This window comes from Triturus cristatus, chromosome 1_2, assembly GCF_964204655.1.
Source record: "Triturus cristatus chromosome 1_2, aTriCri1.1, whole genome shotgun sequence".
Taxonomy (NCBI): domain Eukaryota; kingdom Metazoa; phylum Chordata; class Amphibia; order Caudata; family Salamandridae; genus Triturus; species Triturus cristatus.
The window spans coordinates 773,255,838-773,277,196 of NC_140580.1; the positions used below are offsets into that span (position 1 = coordinate 773,255,838).

The 21,359-nt window shown below is 42.5% G+C and overlaps 1 protein-coding gene across 1 annotated transcript in view; it reads right to left on the minus strand.

The window, feature by feature from the left end:
• The window catches only part of ZNF488 (zinc finger protein 488), a 46,917-nt gene extending 26,001 nt beyond the window's left edge, over window positions 1-20,916 (minus strand). Inside the window, exon 1 of the mRNA XM_085608778.1 lies at window positions 20,061-20,916. The gene's annotated coding sequence lies outside the window, so the exon portion shown is untranslated. The remainder of the gene's footprint in view (window positions 1-20,060) is intronic.
• Window positions 20,917-21,359: the final 443 nt, after the last annotated feature.

The following is a 21,359-nucleotide window of genomic DNA, read 5'->3' on the forward strand; positions in this document are numbered from 1 at the left end:
TTTGAGATTTTTGCAAAATGGGAGCAATGGTCTATCGGCTGTCAGGCAAAGAAGAAGAAAGTTACAAAGTCTAGCTGTAGTGACAGAGAATGTGCAAGCACAGGAGAATGTAGCCTGGAGCACCTGTAGGCAAAGAGTTGCCGTAGTCCCACCTGCTAAGAACAGCAGCCTGGAAAACCACTAGACATGAAGAAGAAGGAAGGTAAAGAAGAATCTTCCGTAGTAACAGGAAACAATTGAAGGTCACTTTGTAAGAGAAAGATCATGGTCAATGAAGAAAAAAAGATTGAGGACAGCGAGGAAAGGAGTCAGAGGGGTCCTATCTGAGGAGCTCAAAGGTTCAGAGATAGGAGATCAGGGGATTTGTGAGCAGGGATGAACATTATGACACACCACAATGACAAGGAAGCACATTATACTTAGGGCTCCCAGTTCTTTATTTTTACTGATTTTTACAGATCAATGCCAACAGAAAACTAACTATTTTCCTTTCTGTATTTATTTAAAAAAAGAAAAATAAGGAAAATAGGCCTTCTTTGGATGTTTTTTCTGCTGTCAATCATGAGTGCTAGGTCAGTAGGTGTACAGAATGAGGGACGGGGGAGATGAAAAAAGACAATATATTTCCTAATTAAGCTAAATTAAGTGCAGATCTTCAGTTATTTATGCAAGTCTACAATGCAAGTGTTTTCAGATAACGCTATTGCACTGTATACTGCTGAAACCTTTTGGACATTCGATTGCAAGTAGGCATTCATCAGTTAAGTAAACCCATTGCAGCTTCATTTATACAGAAAACCCAAAATAAAACTGGAAAACTACAGACAAAATTAGCAAAAAATAAATATGGATAAATACAGACAGAGATTTCTAAAAGAAATAATACCATTAAACCGGGAGCCCTGATTATCATCCAAATAAACAAAAATGCTCATTTGGGCAAATTAAAAAAAATAAAAATCTGAAAATGTTACAGTACATAGGCATTAAAAGGATCATGGATGTGAGTAGACACGAACTGAGAATGTTCACTGCATACTCCTTACTGTGATTTGCAAGCATCTTTTAAAATCAAGAATATTGACAGCACTCTTCATGCAACTAACAACTAAAATCTCCTCCCAATACTGGGATCAAACCACACTTGCCAGGAGCCCTCCTCGGCCCCATGGCAAGTATGAACTACACAAAAATGCTTAATTTTAACTTGGAGCATGGCTACTATCTCCATCACTTTTGTAGTCTTCAAAAATCATCAAGTTTAAATCAAGAGAAATTAAAATATGAAGTAACAACAAAGTCAACATAGCAAGCTCTAAAAATCCACTGAAACAAAAATATAATTTGCTTAAAAAAATATTAACATTAGTTAGTCAGATCAATCTCTTAGTTATACCACTTCATTTATCAATACAACCAGTGTGCAAAACACGATGCTAGAGGAAGGAATTCCGATTTTGAAATTCATTAAACGATCATTTGACCAATAATTTCATACAGTCAGTCTTCTGGGTAATTGGTCCACTTCATTTAATTTGCATTAAGCCTGACACAGATATTCATTTGACTAATATGTAACATCGAATGAATGTTCCTTGCCTACCAGTTCAAGAAATCTAGTGACCACATTTCCAAATGCTTGGTTTGATTTTGTAATTTTAACCAACCCCAAATTGATTTTGGAAAAACAAAATAAAAGTATTTTCCATGATTCCTTGAAAGTATAAATTCATAAAAATGTAAACGGTGTCTAGCTAATCATCCTAAAAATATTTGGAAACTAGGTAAATTGCAATTCATATCCATCTTTGGGAAAGAGCGAATGGAACCCAAGTTCTCCCTATACACTGCTGAGACACAGAAAGAGAGGATTGTGTAGGTGTAGTTGACATTCAACTTTATGCCACAGCAACAATCCTAACAATTCCATAGACAAAGGGTAGAGCTTCACAAAGTAGATATTGTATAGTAGTTTATTGAAAATTTCAAGTGTTAAATCTCGTACTTTATCAGATATCTTTTGCTCAACTTGAAGAATGTGTCTTATAAGTCGAGTGAAAGAGAATAATGCCCAAATAATATTGGACTGTTATTAAATTGTATGACCAGCTAAACCTTTACAAGAAAAACACCTGTAAAAATCGTCAAGATTATTCATTTTAAAAACAAAATTAATACGAGTGGGGACAAACCTCCCTCTAAAGGTATATATGTATGTTTAATATCCAAAATGTTTGAAGGCTAAGAGTAACCTAGAATTTTAACATTTATCAGACTATCTCACAAAAAACATATGGTCCGACTTATGATAAAATTAATGAATCCAGAGTTTGACTGGCCTATAGGGCAATCAGGCCGTGACCAATGGTCTGGTATGGCTGGTCAGTGTGTGTGCCGGACTTTTGGTTGTTTGTGGGCCTGTTTTATGGTCTGCTGGGGCGGTTTTTCGGACCTTGGGGACATTTGGAAAGCTTCCCTGGGAATGTATTCCGCCCATTGGTTACCCTTGGCTTTGTGGTTCACAACTCACATTTGCTTGCTTTCTATTTGTTGGCGTTTATCTGTTTTCAGGCTGTCCAGCTTCAGTTCGTCTCTTCCGTGGAGCAAAGCCTGTTTACAAGGGCCCGCTTGTGTTCTTCCTCTAGTGCTCCTTCCTGGAAACAGACTTTTAAATTTCGGTCTTATCTTGACACACTTGCTGTGCATTCAGCGTCAGAGGTTAAGTGTCAGGCTCTATCTTCTGAGGGAGCTTGGTGTTTACTTTTGTTTTCTGACTTCAAAGTTGGAGGATTTATGTGACAATCATCCTGGGTAATGGGGGTGTGCTACAGGAAGGTTGAAGAATGTTTTTCCTAGCACACAACAAAATTAAAATGTCTATAAATGAACTGTGCAGATATTTCAGAATGTATCTGAATTCGGAAAGCACAAATGAAGCACATTTTTGGTAACAATGTGGTGGAAATAAATATTTTAATACAATAACAAATCAATACACTAGATGATGACATTTACACACATTATAGTTTGTGCACTGTATACTTTTATCAGTAAAACTGTATGTCTGGGAAAATAAATGGTAATTTCATTTGAAAATATGTTGTCTGTAATTGAAGTGTGTTCCAACACTATGCATACTCTACTTACGCAACTCCACTCTACTTTGCACCACTCCACGCCACTGCACTCTAATCAGTACCACTCCACTCTACCCCACTTCACTCTATGCCTCTCTACTTTACACTACTCTACTTTATCCCAATGCAGTCTCTGCCACTCTTCTCTACTATGCACGACTGTACTCCCCACCACTGCACTCTACACCACTCCAGTCTATGCCACTGCACTCTACTCTGCATCATTCCACTCTATGCCTCTTCCCTCTATGCCACTCTTCTCTGCAACGCTGCACTCTATGCCACTGCAATCTATGCATTCTACTCCATACCACTACATGCTAATGCTCTCTATGCCAGTGCTTAATTTATAAAAAAAAATAAGTGCTGGGACTCTTGTCAGGAAGTAGTTTGCACCAGCCCATTTCTCTCGTTAGCGCCGCCTAAAACAGAACCACCTACTAACCATGAAAGTGGGGGATTGGATGTGGTGTAATGGCCAGAGCTGACGACTTCAGAGCTGGGGAACCAGGTTCAAGTCTCGGCGTCAGCTCAATATCCTGTGATTCTGGGCAAATCACTTAATTTCCCTGTATAGAAATGTGTCCTTAACTGGTGCTCATAAAAAGTGCTGTGTTGATTAAAACCACCATCTCAAATTAAGCACTGCTCTATGTCAATCCACTCTAAACCACTCTAATCTACTCTGCACCACTGCACTATATGCCATGAAATAATTGTTTCATCTCTGACTGAGACTTCTTGACAACCATCATCACAACAACACTAAATCTAGCAACGGACAAAATATTTGCAAAAGTGGGAACACCGACTCAAATCAAGGCTGACAAGGGATCCCCATTTAACAGCCATAGAGTTACTGAGTTTGCTGAAAGGGCGCTGTTCAAACAGGTTAGGGTTCAGACATAGGTACAACTTATAACTTAACTGTCTGCATTTATACCACATCTTCATTTTGAGTAAAGTTAATGTTCAGTGCCCAAATGTCATTTTTTAGTTCTATAAACTGCTGGCAGGAGGAAAAACTTTACCATTCATGCCAATGTCTGAGCATCTGTTGTTATGGATGGCCACATTGAGCCAGGAATTATCCCTACAATACATGGGATCCTGCAATCCTTGTATAAATACCTGTATTTAATGTCCTCATTACAGTTGATGTGCGACGCACTAAGGCACCTATGATAAAGAAATGAAGTAGCTGCTCATCTGTAACTTATTACAGCTGTGTTCTGCCACAAGGAAAGGCAGGACACAGAGCATAATTAATGCTGCAGTTTAATACAAATTAACGTAAAAACTGACATTTTCCTTCTGCACTGTTTTTGTAGGTGTGCGGTGATAAGCAGAGAGGAGACATTTATGATAATGTGTTGATTTTTTTGAATGTCTTAGGTAAAGTTACAGAAAAGATAGAATCCCTGCATGTTTCTAAACATTCTGAGTTACAGTGTAATTTGTTAATCTGACTATATTAACCTTGTATGTAAATGTAATTTATTTTTGCAACAAATATCTAACTGCTTTTTTTTATATGTTTAATTGGGCACTAGGGATTCTACTCGTATTCTTCATATTTGCAAATATGCTATCTCTTTCATATGAAAGAGAAACCTATTTAGGATTTAAGTGGTTTGTGAGAAGGGATGTGTTAATAATTAATTGGAGTATACCAGGGCCTGCATTTACAAGAATGGTCACAAAACGCCAACAATTGACACTAAATATGCTAACAATTCCTTCCGATTTCCACAGGCCAGCACTTTGCCAGGGAAGGAATCATACTGCCTAGCATGTTCCCAAGGATGGGCCTCTTTAATTTTAAATACTGGCATGAAGGCTGGATGTAAGGCGAGCATGGAATGTGAAAATGTTATTGTCAAAATGTGCCATTGTTGTTACTTGCAGTGTCATGCTTATTAAGCACGGACAAAGGCTTTATATCCGGTGCTGTAGAGGTCGGCACATGCACACTCAAACACACACCCACACACACATGCAGACACACACATACATACAAACACTCTGAATTGTTGGGGACTCAGACAACAGATTGTCTATATCACTTGTAAAATTGACCATGAGTGTCCTACATGAAGAGAGTACATTGACCTGGGCCAACATGAGGCGCTCATTCAACACCAAATCATCCACATGAGAGTACACGGCCACTGAATTATCCGCTTTAGCTCAGATGCTATTGAAGTACTAAACTATAGACATATAACCCATTACCATGAACTGATTACAAATCTCATCTTAAACTGATAAGCCTCATAGCATTATATGTTGATGACATTTGTTACATTAGGGACTGACATCTCTTTTACCTTCATCATTGACTAACACTTTTACAATATTATGAACCAATGGTTCTTATTTCAATATAGACTTTTAATACATTATACCATAGGCTAAACTGTACATCATATAACACAGTCACCGAACATCACACCAACAACTCTGTGACATAATACAATTTACTATCTCCTCACTCTATATAATAGCATTCTACATCACATCTTATGTCATATTATGACACAACACCAGAGACTATCAATTTGTAGCATGTTATTGATTGAAAACCCTTGGTCCTCAAAGACACATCATTGACTGAAAGCCCTTGTGACATCACACACTTAACTACAATAATCAGTGGACTCAGAAACATTATCACATCACAACAATCTTCATATCGTCGATTTATAATCTGTATCAGTTAAATGCTTGATTACCTTATTTGCATTGACTGATAACTCTTGTTACACCATAGAGCAATAACCGTTAAATATTGAACTGGTAAGAGGCTTCACTTAATAGATAGTCTCTGTCCGATTTTAAACTGATAATAACATATTACACTATAGATGCGTTTATTTATTAACTTATTTTAGACTTTATATAGCACTACACATCATGCAGGTCACTTCAGTGGTCTGCGTGAAGAGAGGGAATAGAAAGCCATGAAGTACCAATTCCAGAAAGCTTTGCATGGGAAACCTAGATCTCCCATTCTTCTAGGTTCAATAAATAGCCTAACGACCATGACATGGCCAAATCTGAGCTCCATCCTTTGGCCAGTATGTCAGAACGAGAGGATCCTGTGAAGGAGCAACAGTTAGAACATCGTTTTTTTGAGCACTGCATTAATTTGAGAGCTGAAATTTAGGTTTGAGTCAAAAATATTTGAGAGGAGAGCTCAGGTAGGGTGGATGCAGAATCGAAGAGAGGCTGATCTTGCTCCTGGTGTGATTACAACTCCAGACTTGGATCTATTCAGGCTGTGACAGCCAGAGTCAGACTGGCCTACAGGTCAATGAGGCAGTGCCCAAGGGGCTGGTCTGATAGATCATTGTGTGGGCCGGTTTTCTGGCTGTCTGTGGCCTGTTGAACGTCTGCTGGGCCGCTGCTTATTATTGATTTTCCTGATATCAAAACATACATTGCCTGCAGTAAGCTCAAATTCATGCAGTCTTCCATACCTTGTAAAAAAAACTTGCATAGCGTGTCTTTACAAGTGTAAAACTGCCCAGATGTGTAAATATGGGCCACTTTTTCAGCTACCTAATTTACTAATGCGGGCCACTATTTTGGAGCCCGGACCTATTTTCTGTCTCAGTCCAACCCTGACGATAGATTTCTTTCATCCACGAATGGAGCTGATCAAGGCATTCTTCGATGCTGTTATGCTTCACCGATACTGTTCTCTCAGCGGATGTTTATCTGTGTCCTCATACATCTAGAATTTTGCCTGATGATCAAGTAGCTGAGCAAATAGCGCACATCAGGAGATTAAAGAGAAGCAGGGACCAGAATAACCCTCGCAAGACTTCACATTCAGAGGGAGGGAGCAAACTACTCATCCAGTAGTGAAACATATCATTGGGGACAGAAGACTCTTATCACAGACTCAGCAATGTTATCACATTATTTCTTAGTAATGAACTGTCCGCGAACGAACTGTGACTTAAATCCAAGTCAAATGGCTTTTAAATTCAGCCTAAAGAAAAATATCCATCTTTGTTCCTATCACGCTGACAGAGCAATCTTAGCCAAACGCAAGCACACATAGGCATTAAGTAGCTCATGCCAGCCGGCTTACCCATCCTCATATCTTGTTTGCACATACTCTCTGCACTTGAAACTAAGATCCATGGCTCTTAGACTGGGTAAGTGGCTCTTTTTGAAACATCTACCCCCCTGGTATCCACCAACGGAAGAAACCAAATGCAGGGGCTGTGGCATGTCTGATGAATCCTTGGACCACGTACAGTGCCATCTGCCCAGTGATGAAGGATTCGTGTAAATCAAGTCTTAGGGCTGAGTAGATCAAACTGGGATTCCGAACCTGTCGGCAGAGCATTATAGCAGCGCTAAGCCCAGAAAACATAGCACTAAATATATGTTTGACAAAATGTGTTCATCTTGCATATAAAAGGTTCAGGCCATTAGGTGGCCGGTCAGGAAGTCCAGCCTGACTAACAACTGTCTGTTGCATTCATGCCCTGGCTTCCTTTCAGAACGGTTTCATACAAACACATTGCTGCTAGCTTTTTGAAGGTTTTTGAATAACCAATTGATACTTTATGCACATATATGTAACCTGATTTTATACTATTTTTAGTCAATTTCTAGTATGCAAAGTTTTTTCTAGTCAGCGACCAAGGACAATGTTTCAGTTCTCTCCCAGACTTGTTAAATGCAATCATTATTCTGCTAGTACCTGAAGGCACTTGAAAATTATCTGGTATGGTATGTATTTATTTAAAAAACGTGTTTTTTATTACAAAATGAATTGAACTTTTTTATATGAATTCCCTGCTTGCACATTTGTAAATGTTTTTAAATAACCATATACAATAAAGATATTATTATTAATTCTTAGTAATTATTATCATGTCATAATTTAATGATCCTCTTTTCATCATTAACTACTTAATATTATCACAAAAAAGAATGACAACATTTCAAGATTTTAAATGCAAAAAACCACAGATGGATGGACCCACCTGCAAATCTCACTTCATTTAATGGTAACTTGTATCAAATAGTGATAGCCATATTACAGACTGATAGTAGGCATGTGTAAAACTGATCACATGACCTACTAATAAGTGTTACCACATCATAGACTAATGAGCAGCTTCAATCATCAATAACTTCCTGTTATCAAATAATAGAATGAGTACATTTGCTACATCATACACCATCAGATAAATGCATCTGCTAACTCTTATCAAACACTGGTACCATTTTACACCAAAATGTGATATGATTAGCCTTATCGTATCAGATTGCCAACTGATAACCTTTATCACATCTTTGACTGATCAACGTCATTTCAGTCATTGGTGTGTAGCTCGTATCCCATAATAGAATGATAACATCTCAAGATATTGAGTGCTAAACCTTAAAACAACAAGGATTGATGACATTTATCACATCATCATCTGGAAATCCTTATCACATAGAATGGTGACCTGTATCAAATACTGGTAATGTTTATCATATTACAGACTGATATCACAATTATCAGATAGGGTAGCCGTTATCAGTATCACATCATAAATAAAGCTCATACATATTTGTTTGTATTCAATTTAAACACAAATGTAGATGAGACAATCTGTTTTTCAATCCCCAAAAACAGGAACCAGATTTGAGATACTCTTGCTGCTGTCGGTCATGACTGTCAAGCCAAAGAATGTGTAGAGTAAATGTTAAAAATAGAAGATTTCTGAATGAAGCTAAACTAGCTAACAATGACAAGGCTTTCAACTGAGAGTATGTTTCAATTCACTGGCAGCAATTTCATCTTTCCATTTAACACACACTCAAACACCGACAAAAGAAGCAAAAAATAAATATGACTTAATACAGACGAAATTGTCATAAACAACATCATGCACAAATCTATCACATCATCAACATTAATGCTTTAATAATATAATTGCATTTCTTAGTTCAAGTAGGATCAGAAAAAAATTTTTATGCAATATGATTCATCAGAACTGAGGCTCTTTATCTGATTTCTTATTGGATCCACTGCCTATGTTTCTTGGTGCATCTGTTAAGTCTTCCTATAACTGCCCCTCCAGGGTCTGGTCTTTCACCGGCCCCGGGTCAGGCACCAGCTCTACAGTGCCACACCACTTGCCGCTGTGCGCTACGCAACACCACATGCGATACCATGACTTGATATTGACTGCCCTCCCTCACCAAAGAATATAATACTGACCATTATGTCTTCATTGACTTATTCTTTATCACATCATCAACTCATCACCCTTGTCATCTCATAGCTTCAAACTATTAGTAGACAATCATCCCAAAGCCTCATCACATCCATTGACCGATATATTTTTTCACATAATCAAGTGTAATATTTTTTATATAATTTTTTATATAATTTTAAATAAATAGTATACAGGTATTATGTCGTTTTTGTTTCATAATAATAAAAATATGTTTTCTTCTTTGGTGTATTTTATGCTATGGTTTGATGGGATCTATCCAAAGAAATCAACATGGTGATTATGTTGATTATGATGAGGTGATGATGATGATGATGATGATAATGATGAGGATAATGATGATGATGAAGATGATGACGATGAAGAAGTTATCTGATATTCCAATGCTGTGTGGAACATGCATACATCAGGAGGCTATTATTTGTGGGAATCACTTCAGAGAGCACGCCCTGCACGAGTCTGCAAGCATGAAAACAAATTGATAAGAGAATCCAATTTTAATATGCAATCAGAAACAATATAAATAAAAAATAATGAGAAAATACAGAATGATTTTCCTCAGGGGCGAAAATACATGTTATATCAAGATAATGAAGACCAAGCTCTGAAATGGGTGGGAAGGGAATGCATGGAAAGATAATCCCTCAAATGAATTATGCAAGGGGCTTGACGGCATCAAAACCATTGCACATGAACATGAGAATAACACTGCAGCAGTACAAGAAATAAGGAGGGTCCAGTTGGATCCTGGATCCAAGAGCTTTTATCGAGCCGGGTCCGGGCTGGAGCAAGTGAAATATGCTGAATTTGTTCCAGTGTATTTTGCTGACACAGCAACATATTCAGCTGCTTACACATGTTACCTGCAGGTGGTGAGACATCTTTCTCAATTTACTTCCAGCTGGGTCCAAAACAAAGGCCTCATTTAAAGGTCATCATCCTTCCTTGTGGTTGAATCACACCCTGGCTGGGAGCTGTCTGGAGCCTAACACCTTGATCTCAATGCAATGGAGGGAAACAAAGGCACTCAGCTTGTTAGCACTTCACAAGCGCCTGCTTCCGAGAAACAATGAGCTGGAAGCAGGTTTTTGACATTGCTCAAATTCTCCAAGTAAGGGACATGCATGCACTGTAAGAATGCCAGCTGTATCTGTCTGTATGAGTAATTACACATCTAGGGGGTGATTACGATGTCAGGCGGACATAAGTCCGCCAAACACGGAACCAGGACCGACCGACCTCAGTTCGGTGGTCCCGACCACCTAAACATGATGCAACAGAACACTGTTCAGTCGCATACTTCCATTCCCCTATGAGAGCTTGTGTTAGAGCCGTAAACAGGCCATAATACGAGCTCCCACAGAGGAATGGGAGTCTGTGTTCATCCCAGCACAGTGTGGCAGGCACCTCAGTGTCCCTGCCACACGGTGCAGGGATGAACAGAGGGGAACCATAAGGACCCCCTCTGCCCCCAACCGGAGGATGCAGAGGCAAGGGGACCCTGCTAAGGGGCACCATACTCACTCTCTGACAGGCTTTCCATGTCGGAAAGCCCAACGTGGAAAGCCTGCCGGAGACCGGGTATTGTAATCCCAAGGGCGGAAAGGCTCCCCTTTGGAATTACAGGCCGGCCTTCAACTGCTCGACGGGCTCCTTGAGCCTGTCAGAAGCCATCCGTAATGACTGGCCGGTTTAATTTCCGACCACCCAAATTGTAATGATTCGGACAGAATTGAAACCATGATGCGGCCCGAAAAGGCTCCAAACGATGGTCGGAGCATTTCCGGGCCACATCATAATCAGGCCCTTAATGATTTATAAAGCACTCAATTATTTTTTTCATTTAGTTCTTTTACAGTGCTACTCCTCTCAATGTAAGGCATAAGAAATCTTTACACACACACGCATACAGTGACAATAAATGATATGAGTGTAGATCAATGTACAGAAAATGCATTGCAGAATGATTCACTGACAATGTAAAAAGAGAACAAGCACTTGTAAGGACCCATTTAATCCTGTGCATAGAATCTAATATGCTAACAAATATGAGTACAAAATAACTCTGTCAAACAAAGGAGAATATAGGACTATTTGTTGAAATAACGTAAGACTTGCTAAGAGGATTTGGAACCCGAAGTCAGTTTAGAAAATTGATACCGCCTGTGTGGGAAGAGGAAAAAGCTTCATGGACACCTTTATTAGAAAGAGTCACAGAACCCACACTTGCTTCCCTGCGGACAGAATTATTGTAACTGCAGGTCGGCACTCATGTATGCATGTCTCGCAACAGGAAGGAAGGAAAATGGACATAGGTACACAAAAAATATAGTCCCAACCAACAAACAGGATGCACTCGCATACAGGGCCGGACTGGGAACAGCAACCTGCCCTGGCAGATTGCTGCTTGACTGGCCCGAGGAGGGAGGGTGGGGGTGCTAGTAAGAATCTCCCGCTTTTGTTGCAGGGGGCCGATATTGCAGCACTGCTGCAAAATGGCCCCGAGTGACAAAACTGGCCCCCACGGCCACAAAACCGGCCCCCACCCCTTCGGCCCACTGGGGAAACGCCTGGTGCTTGCTACAGCCATTCCGGCCCTGCTGGCATATGAGGGACAAGTGAGATAAGAAAAAATGGTCCTGCTCAATCTTGGAAGGTAAAGTTTTTTTAACTGTCCTCTTTCCAGATCAATGTATGAGAATATTAGAGATAAATACAATCCTTTTGAAAAGAGAGGGAGCATAAATCCTTGATAATTCTAAAAATCCAGATCATAGCACTCAATCAACTGGCACATGAACTGAGAGCAATATTTATATGCGCAGGATTAATGCACTGGGAAAATGAAGAACAAGTGAAAAAAATAGATAAATCATTGTTCCATTAAGAGAAGTCATTAAGAAAACAGTTTCTGCCTCAGAGTCACTACTTGGACAGTTGAACATCTGAAAAATAGGGAAAAAGAAGAAGAAAAAGGACAAGCGATCGTATATACCCAAACCTTACAAAAGAAACCCCTGAGTTTCTCGGGGAAAATGCAGAACGGGACAACTGTGACAAAAGATACATAAAATGCCTCTACTAGACTATAGAAAAGTGTGGAAATGGAAGTGAAATATCCCAAGTATGATTTCTATTTAAAGAGAAGCAGGCAACAACTAAAAGGAAGCTTCAATGCAAACAATCACTCAGCGACAAAGCAACACCCAATGGTTCCTGAAGAAGTGCAGGGTGCTTTCAAGGGAGCGACTTGGAAGACAAAATGAAGAAAAAGGTAAAAAATAGCATTATTAGGCCAAAATATCTTGATTAAGGATGTGCAATTTCAGGTTAACAGAAGAGTAAGCTTCATATGAAAATGCAAGCAAGGACGAACCGGATCATATATGAAGAAAAAGAGGCCATCTAATCACACAGGATTCTTAAGATATGATTTTCAAGTCTCAAAACATGGTTGTAGATTATCTGAGAGTACCAGTACCACCGGAGTATCAGATTGACACACCACTTGTTTTAAAATTAGGACCTTAGGGAAGTGAGAATTAAATCATCTTTTAAACAAGAGGACACAGAAGCTTTGATCCTCGATCCAAATCCGAAACAAGAGGAGATGGCAAAAACTAACATAAGTTCCAGAACAGGAATGGAAGCGGTCCTGCACAGTGTAGTGATAAAAAATCAGAACTTTTCATCATTCAGTAATGAGTATCCAGCATCATAAACAAAGGCAATGTAATGCTGCTGCCAACTGGTATTCGTTTAAAGATGGTGCTTTAGGCAGTTTTGTTGAAGATTATCGAAAATGGTTTATTATTTGGGGAGGAAACCCCTACCAAGAACCCTCAAAGTTACATCTGTCTGAGAAGTGGAACTGAGATTAGATGGTGGGCAGTACTCAGGTGTAGCGGAGTGGACAAAGGCATTAAAAGTAAACGGCTGAAGATGCAAGATCAGAAAGCATAGGATAGGTGAGACTGCAGGATGCGCAGGGCAACCTAATTTGGTCAGTTCCAGGACATAGTAAACATACAGTGGCAATGTAATTAGGTCTGGCAAGGGTAAGCGTGTAATAGTAGACAAGCAATGACAAAGTCCATAGGTCTGATGATGGCAAGTGTACAATTTTTTATTTTTTTTGCGATCATTTGCAAAAGTAAGAAAATAAATAAATAAAAAATTAAAGAAGAGATTGGCACAAAAGCCCTGGCACTGAAGTGCATTTCTTTTAGGTGGGTGTGCGCGTGAGCAGGACATTTGCTCTAGGTGATAGTGCAAGAGTCAGTAGCTGAAATGAGATACACTATTTCACCATGGTGCACGCAGTGATGTGTGGAAGCAAAATGTGAATAGCGCTTTAACAGACCAATGGATGCACAGGGTTGAGTCAAAGCCCATCTCTGTGTGTATATAGGTATGTATTTATATTTATGTTTTTTTTCATAGTACTTGAAACTGGTGTACAGCTACAGGTATCTCCAGAGCAGGCCTAAAAATGATGCACAATTTACCTAAGGACCACCCACTCTAACTTGGCATGGCACAAATTCTACGCCCTGTCCGCTGTTCCCTGATAATGAGTTTTGATGATGAGTGTGCATGAAAGACATGCAAAATAATTTGAAAACCAGAGAAGAACAAACCATGATTGAAAAAAACTTATGAGTGAGCATGTAGCGCTGATCAGCTGAAAATACGCAAATCCCTGATAAGCAAATAGCCGGGCTTCAGTAAAGCGAGCGAAAAGTGAGACTGATCAGAAATCACTCCCACCGCGTATTCTACAGTCGACGGGCAGTAATGTGAATAGAACATTTTGAAGGCACTCTCTCCCCAAAGGAATCAAAGATGAGCCACAATTTGTGAATACACCTGAAGATAGACAATTAAGAGAACATAGAGGAGAAATGTCAAGGCAGTTCTCAACGAAACAGAGTAAAGGAGCCCTCAATACTCTTACAAATAAGAAAGTGCTGTATCCACCCCATCTCTGAAATTAATTCTTCAGATTACGGAAGAATTCTGGCCGCTGTGCTTGACTGAACATTGTGTGATTCTCAACAAATCACTTAATCTCCTTGTGCCTAGAAATGTAATGTGTGTAACATGTATTTGAGTAATCCCCAGTTGATGTACGCAATCTTGAAGATCATCTGCCAACCCCTCATGCAATATACAGCTTTCTGTTGCTTCATAGATAGGTTTGGGTACATACATACATACATACATACATACATACATACATACATACATACATACATATTACTAGAATGGTGCTGATCTGTTAATAAGAAACTCTTACACCTCAGCCAATAATAGTGAATGGTCCCAGAGGCCGGGAAAATAGTGTTTCCCTTTCTTTTGACAAGAACCGGAAAACTGAAGATGCAAAATTTAACAGACAAAAAGCCAGAGAGATGTACAGGGCAATATCTTTAAAAAAGAATCCTGAGAAAATATGAATAATCCTCAGCATCATCCAAAACAGATTGGATGACAAATGTTTCTTATCCCCATATGATAGAGTTTTAAGTTAGGCATCTGTAAACAAAAATGTGCCTCACGGATAAAGGAAATGCTGAGCCACTCACAGATAGAAAGGATCTGTGGCAAAAACTCAAGCAATCTCAATGTACCCATATTAACCCATTCATTGGTAGAGTGTCGATGGAGAATCTTCTGATAGGTGGAGGAAATGCTGCATCCGAACATGAACCCACCACGTGAATTTACTCCTTCATTCTAATCTCTTTGGTGGAGAAGATTCTGCCTCATATTAAGGTGAGATTTCGCATTTCCTTCAGAACTGGAGGATGATCTCTAGCAAGCCATAAATTAGCAAGACTAAATGGACATGCTAAAATAAGCAGGGCAAGAGTTGTTTATCTCCACAATGGCAATGAGTGGGTCCGGCCCACATGCTCATGAATTCACAACTGTGATGAAACCCAACGCTTACTGCTAGATATTTCAAACATATCAACATGAAGCTAAACAAGGGCAACCGAAAATTATGTAAACCTCAGGGCAGAGATGCCCATATTTGTCTTTGAGATTTCAATCCCTTAAATTGGACTGCAACTTTTACATTATTTGCCATTACCTTTACCACCTCTAAGTCACAGAACATTCACCTGACCGCTCAACAGCAAAACTAGAGACAGCTGGAAAAGACATGACAAATGTCCCACAGGATTCGGTGCCACTGGCAAGCCTACCTCCTGTCAACAGTGGATTCATTCTGTAGCACGTGCTGAGTCGAAGTTTGGGAAACTCTGGACAAAAATTACAAATTAGTCTAAAGTAGAGAAAATTCTGGTGAGGATTTCATATTGCCTTTAGATCACCCAAACTGTGCTGCTTGAGGAAGACTGTTCCTACTCCCCATGGGAACGCAAATAGAGCAAAACAACGATTCATTATGTAGGGGCATAACAATGTGGCAGTAGGTCCTAATACAAGGAAGGAAATTACCCCCCCCTCCCCCCCCCACACCGAAACCCCTTGTTTTATAGTAAAAAACAGACACTAATCTGGGTGAAGTGCGTCTCTCCCAACTCTGGGCCCCAGTGTCACTTTACCAGAAGCACTATTGATAGCTGCGCCCCTATTATAATGGCGCAAAGAGAAACTCCTCTCAAATGAATCACTTTTATAACCAATGCCGTGAGGAATACATAGGTACCAAAACTAAAGGCATCTTGAGCACAAAAATGGAGAGTTGGAATTAGGCCTGGGCGAAATTGTATTTACGTCAAAGTAATCGGAGTAATTTCAGTAAATTCGTGTTACTTTTTTGACGCAAAAATTACAGCAAATTATGAATTACACCAGTTTGTGTAAATTTGCGTAATTTGGGGCAAAAACAGGCCTACCCAGGAGCGCAGCAACAGATGGCGAGCAGCTGCTGACTGCTGCTGTTCCTTTTTTGTTGCATTTAGAAACATTGGCGTAAAAAAAATCCCTCTTCAAGTCCTGTTTGGACAACAGGGTACATTTTGGGCCAAGAAAATTGTAAATGCAGGGTTACGCTGCTCGAATTATTCCGCATGATCTTGCATAATTTTGCTGTAATTTCATTTCACCTAATTACGCTTCGGCGAATTACGCCAGTTATGGCCAACTCTGGTGGGAATGGGCCTAAAAATCGTAAATTGTACGGTCCTGTCCATTTTAAACATCCAAAGACAAACTTGTACTATAACTTTATATTGAATGTACGGAACAAACTGCGCATCGGGTTTGAGGAAGATACATGAGCTGCAGCTAAATCATTGCTTTATGATTTATCATTGCTCCGTAGAGCAGAAGACCATAGAGTGTGTTTTTTCCTGGCAAGAGCGACTCCTGTCAATAGACTCTCAGGCCTAACCTATGAGCATCCAAATGATTAAACCAACGTGACACAGTGACAGCAAGATGCGAACACAGCCAGTCGGCGCTAAGTGACAGAAGAGACCACTATGATGGAGCACCCAAAAGACGTATATACGGTATACCTTAAACAACACCCAAGGCACAGGGGTAGTTGTGATTAACCAAAATCGCTCTCGGGGCTGGTTTCGAGCAGGAAAGAATAGAGGGCGGTGCTCTCACCCTGGCGACCGAAAAAAAATCCTCCATGCACAACATTTAACAGTAAGCAGCACAATGTGGTTGTCAGTCGTGCCCGCCTCCTCTCTCCTCTCCTCAGGGGAACAATAGTGTGTTCCCCTCTTTCCACTCCCGACGCTAAGCACTTTCTTTTCACTGCCATCCCCATGCCCCCTTCACCCCTGCTTGTAACAGCACATGTGTCAAAGGACACGGCCTGCAAAGAAAGCTGGAAAAAAGGCGACTGCCCACTCGAAGAGACAAAACCCATGCGCAATAAAACCCCGAGCGTCGCCTTCTTGCGTTCACTCCTTGGCCCCACCCCCCCCCCCACACTAAATGCCACATCACACTTGCATATTATTTACTGCCCGCTTTTATTCCTAGTGCGTCAACATCTCAGAGCCAGAATACTTTAACAAATATATTGCTAAAAACACAGTTTATAGTGCATTAATATTCCAGGGTATGAGAAGCAAGGGGGGGGGGGCGGGGTATAGCAAGCAAATGAGGTGAACGGGAGGGTGTCTGGGTGTGCAATGGGGAGACTGAGCTGAGGAATCCAGAGGGAGGGAAAGAAACAGTTGAGGGAAAGAGGTGCGTGGGAACAGGAAGGAGGTGTGAGTGAGCAGAGGCGCACGAGAGTTCTGGGGAGGGCCGCGAAGAAGGGAGAGGAAGAGAACGAAAAGCAGCGGGCTGACCGGACAGTAGGGGGTGTGAGGGGGCGAGGGGGGGGGCGAAAGGCAAATAAGGATTATAGAAAGAACGGTGAAGATGGGAGAGCCAGGAGTCCGGGGGAATATGGGGGACGGGTGATGGGGAGGAGAGAAGGGAGCAGTAGTGCTCTAAGCGAGGTTCAGAGAGGAGCGTGAGGAGTTACCGTCAGAGTTTGGGGGGGAGAAGAGATGCGCCTGGAAAGGAGCAGAGAGGAGCGTTTATAGGAGGGTCTGAGGGGAGAAATCAAAGCAGAGGACTAAAGTGAGGAAGGCTGAAGAGCGGCTTTAAAAGCACCTTCCAAAAAGAGACATTTAAAAGACTGGGGCCGTTTGTAGACAGCTAAGAAGGGGTGATAGTGCGATTCCAATAGAGCACCTCGTAGACACTGTTCAAAGACTAGACAGAGCGACTGCAGCAGGACAGACAGGAGACCTCCGTTGTCAGGACAATAAGACTCGCAGCATCCCCCTGCAATGGAGCGGGTGAGGCTCCAACAGAACAACATAGACACAGGTCCCCACCGGAAGTGCAGCGAGACTGCCAAATAGCATGCTGCAGACATGCTACCCAAAGATTCTAAGAGACTGCCGAGCGCACCCTTCAGGAGCTGTCCACAGCGAGGATAGTGGGTCTGACTACAACAGCCCAGCCCACTGACAGCACCCACACGGAGGGCAGCGAGGCTGCAACTTCCAAACCTTCTGACACCTCCCTCCACGGAGGACAGCGAGACCGCAACAAAACTTACCCCAGTCCGCAGCCCACAGAAAGTTAAATGCGACTGCCGCTTTGTGGCATAAAGTCTGACACACAACGGAAGGGCAATGGGACTGCAGCAGAGGAGGCTGGGCACAGTTAGCCTTGGGGACCGCATGCTGTCACACAGCAGCCTGCACACAGCTGTCTCTGAGAGTGACGTACTGTCACCGGGCCACCTGTACATAGCTGTCAACAGAGAGACTGGTCTACGGGCAAAATTCACCCGTGCACAAATGACCACATATGTCTGCTGACAGCCGAGAACGCAGCGGACAGTGGGACTGCCACAGAGCAGACTCCTGACAGCCGAGCCCGCGGAGGACAGTGAGACTACCACAGAGCAGACTCCTGACAGCCGAGCCCGCGGAGGACAGTGAGAGTGCCACAGAGCAGACTCCTGACAGCCGAGCCCGCGGAGGACAGTGAGAGTGCCACAGAGCAGCCACCTGACAGCCGAACCCGCGGAGGACAGTGCGAGTGCCACAGAGCAGCCACCTGACAGCCGAACCCGCGGAGGACAGTGCGAGTGCCACAGAGCAGCCACCTGACAGCCGAGCCCGCGGAGGACAGTGAGACTACCACAGAGCAGACTCCTGACAGCCGAGCCCGCGGAGGACAGTGAGACTACCACAGCAGAGCAGACTCCTGGCAGCCGAACCCGTGAAGGACAGTGCGAGTGCCACAGAGCAGCCACCTGACAGCCGAACCCGCGGAGGACAGCGAGACTGCCACAGAGCAGCCTCCTGACAGCCGAGCACGCAGAGGACAGTGAGACTGCAACAGAGCAGACCCTGACAGCCGAACACGAAGAGGACAGTGAGACTGCCACAGAGCAGACTCCTGACAGCCGAACCCGCGGAGGACAGTGAGACTGCCACAGAGTACCTTGTAGGGAGGAGGACAGTGAGACGGCCACAGAGCAGCCTATAGCCAAACACAGTAAACACCATAAGACAGCTGACACTTGATATACAACTGAGAGTAATGCTGCCACCCTGCCACTGGCACCCGACTGCCATCCAGAAAGACAGTGCCAGGCAGATTGCCACGGCACACCCATAGAAATGAGTCAGAAAAACATCCAAAGCGATGTTTATGGATTTGAGCGGCCGGTTTATCATTGCAAATAACAAAAAGAATATGCAAACACACAGACTAACCACATTAAACATGCCTCCGCCACCTACACACTTCCCCTCCATAAACTGAGCCTCCATTACAATGACCCACGCACAACTGTGCTTTCACAAAAAGAGCACGCGTTTTTCCACAGCTGTTTTTCCTTCGCCCTGCGCGCACCCAGGACCTCCACTCCATCACTAGCAGCAACACAAACATGCTCATTGACATCCATCCCTTTTCCAGCAGCACCTAATCACCAACAAATATAACTCGCTACTCTTTCCAAATCCCCTCACGCACAGCCTTTTGTCAACCCTCGTCGCCGCCACACTTCCTTAACACCAATTCTCTCCCCCGCGCACACCCAACAACATACACAACCCTATCTAACACCCAGCGAACCCCTCGCCGACGCCAGAGTTCAGGCGGACGCCGCGCTATGCAGGATAATATACTGCTAGTAAATTTCGCCGGTGCTTACCAGGGCTGCGGTTGCTGGAGAGAGCGAGACAGGGCCAGGGACATCAGCAGCTCATCGCTGTCCGCGCGACAGGGCAGGAGTGACACAGGAAGTTAAGCATGAGACGGGGAGATGTGCAGAGACGAGGAGGGAGGGGTGTGCGCAAGGGGGAGCGGGGAGAGGGGCTGAGGGGAGCTAGGTGGAGAGGGGAGAATGTATAGAGCAGGAGCGTGGGGGCAGTGTGTGATGGGTGTGATAGAGGGTGGAATAAGAAGATGGGAGACCGCGAGGAGATGGAGGGATATGTGTGAGGGAATACAAGGAAAACGGCAAGCAAGAGAATAAAAATAGAATGACGAGACGGCGCGGGGAAAGGGCGAAAGACAGCGAGAAAGAGAAGAAAAGGGGCGTGCTGGAAGACAGAATGGGGCGAAAAGACAGTGAGAGAGATGAGAAGGTGGCGGCGAGCTGGGATAGTGTTATGGAGAGAGGGAGAGATTGGAGGAAGAAACAGTGGAAATAAAATACAGGCAGGGAGAAAGGAAAAGACGGGCGAAGAGGATTGGAAGCAGTTTGAAGAGAGAAAGAGAAAAGGAAAAACGTGCAAAAGAAGAGGGTGAGAAGGGAGAGATGTCAGGAAGGAGAAAATATAGAGGGCAGAGGGTAGAGAATGATTAATGGTAAGCGGTCAAACAGGAAGATGAGGCAAGATAAGACAAGTTACAAAGACAGAGAGGGAATGTGAAAGGAAGAGGCGAAAAGTGGCAAACGACAAGAGAGAAAATAAAGGGCTAGAGTGAAAGTTGAAAGAGGAAATAGAGGACAGAGAAACGCATGACACACACAGTCCCAGAAGGGGTAGATCAAATGCGTGAGCGGATAGAAACAAGAGCGTTTGGCAGCGAGGCAAGCACATGTGACCTGAGGCGGGGAAAGCCAAAGCAACAGGTGGGAAGGCGGAGCAACAGGGATATCAGAAATGGGCGGTTCCTGAATCGCACGCGCCCCTTCTGGGATTCACCCCTTGCTGTGGTAGGCCCAAGTGGGTGCAGAAACGACCTGTCCTGATAGCCATATCATGTCTAAGTGATTGGGTGGGTGGGACGACGGATGAACAGACGGAAAGACACTGGGCCAATGGAATTATGCGACGAGAGAGGACCAAATTATGCCTCACAATTGACTAAATTAGGTGTCAAGAAAGGGCAAATTATGCAGTTTAAGGAGGAACATTTTGTGACAGCATTACTCATTTAACATTTCTATTTACAGACGTTAAAATTGTGTGGGCAAAGGTTTCAGTTCAGTACACACAGTTCA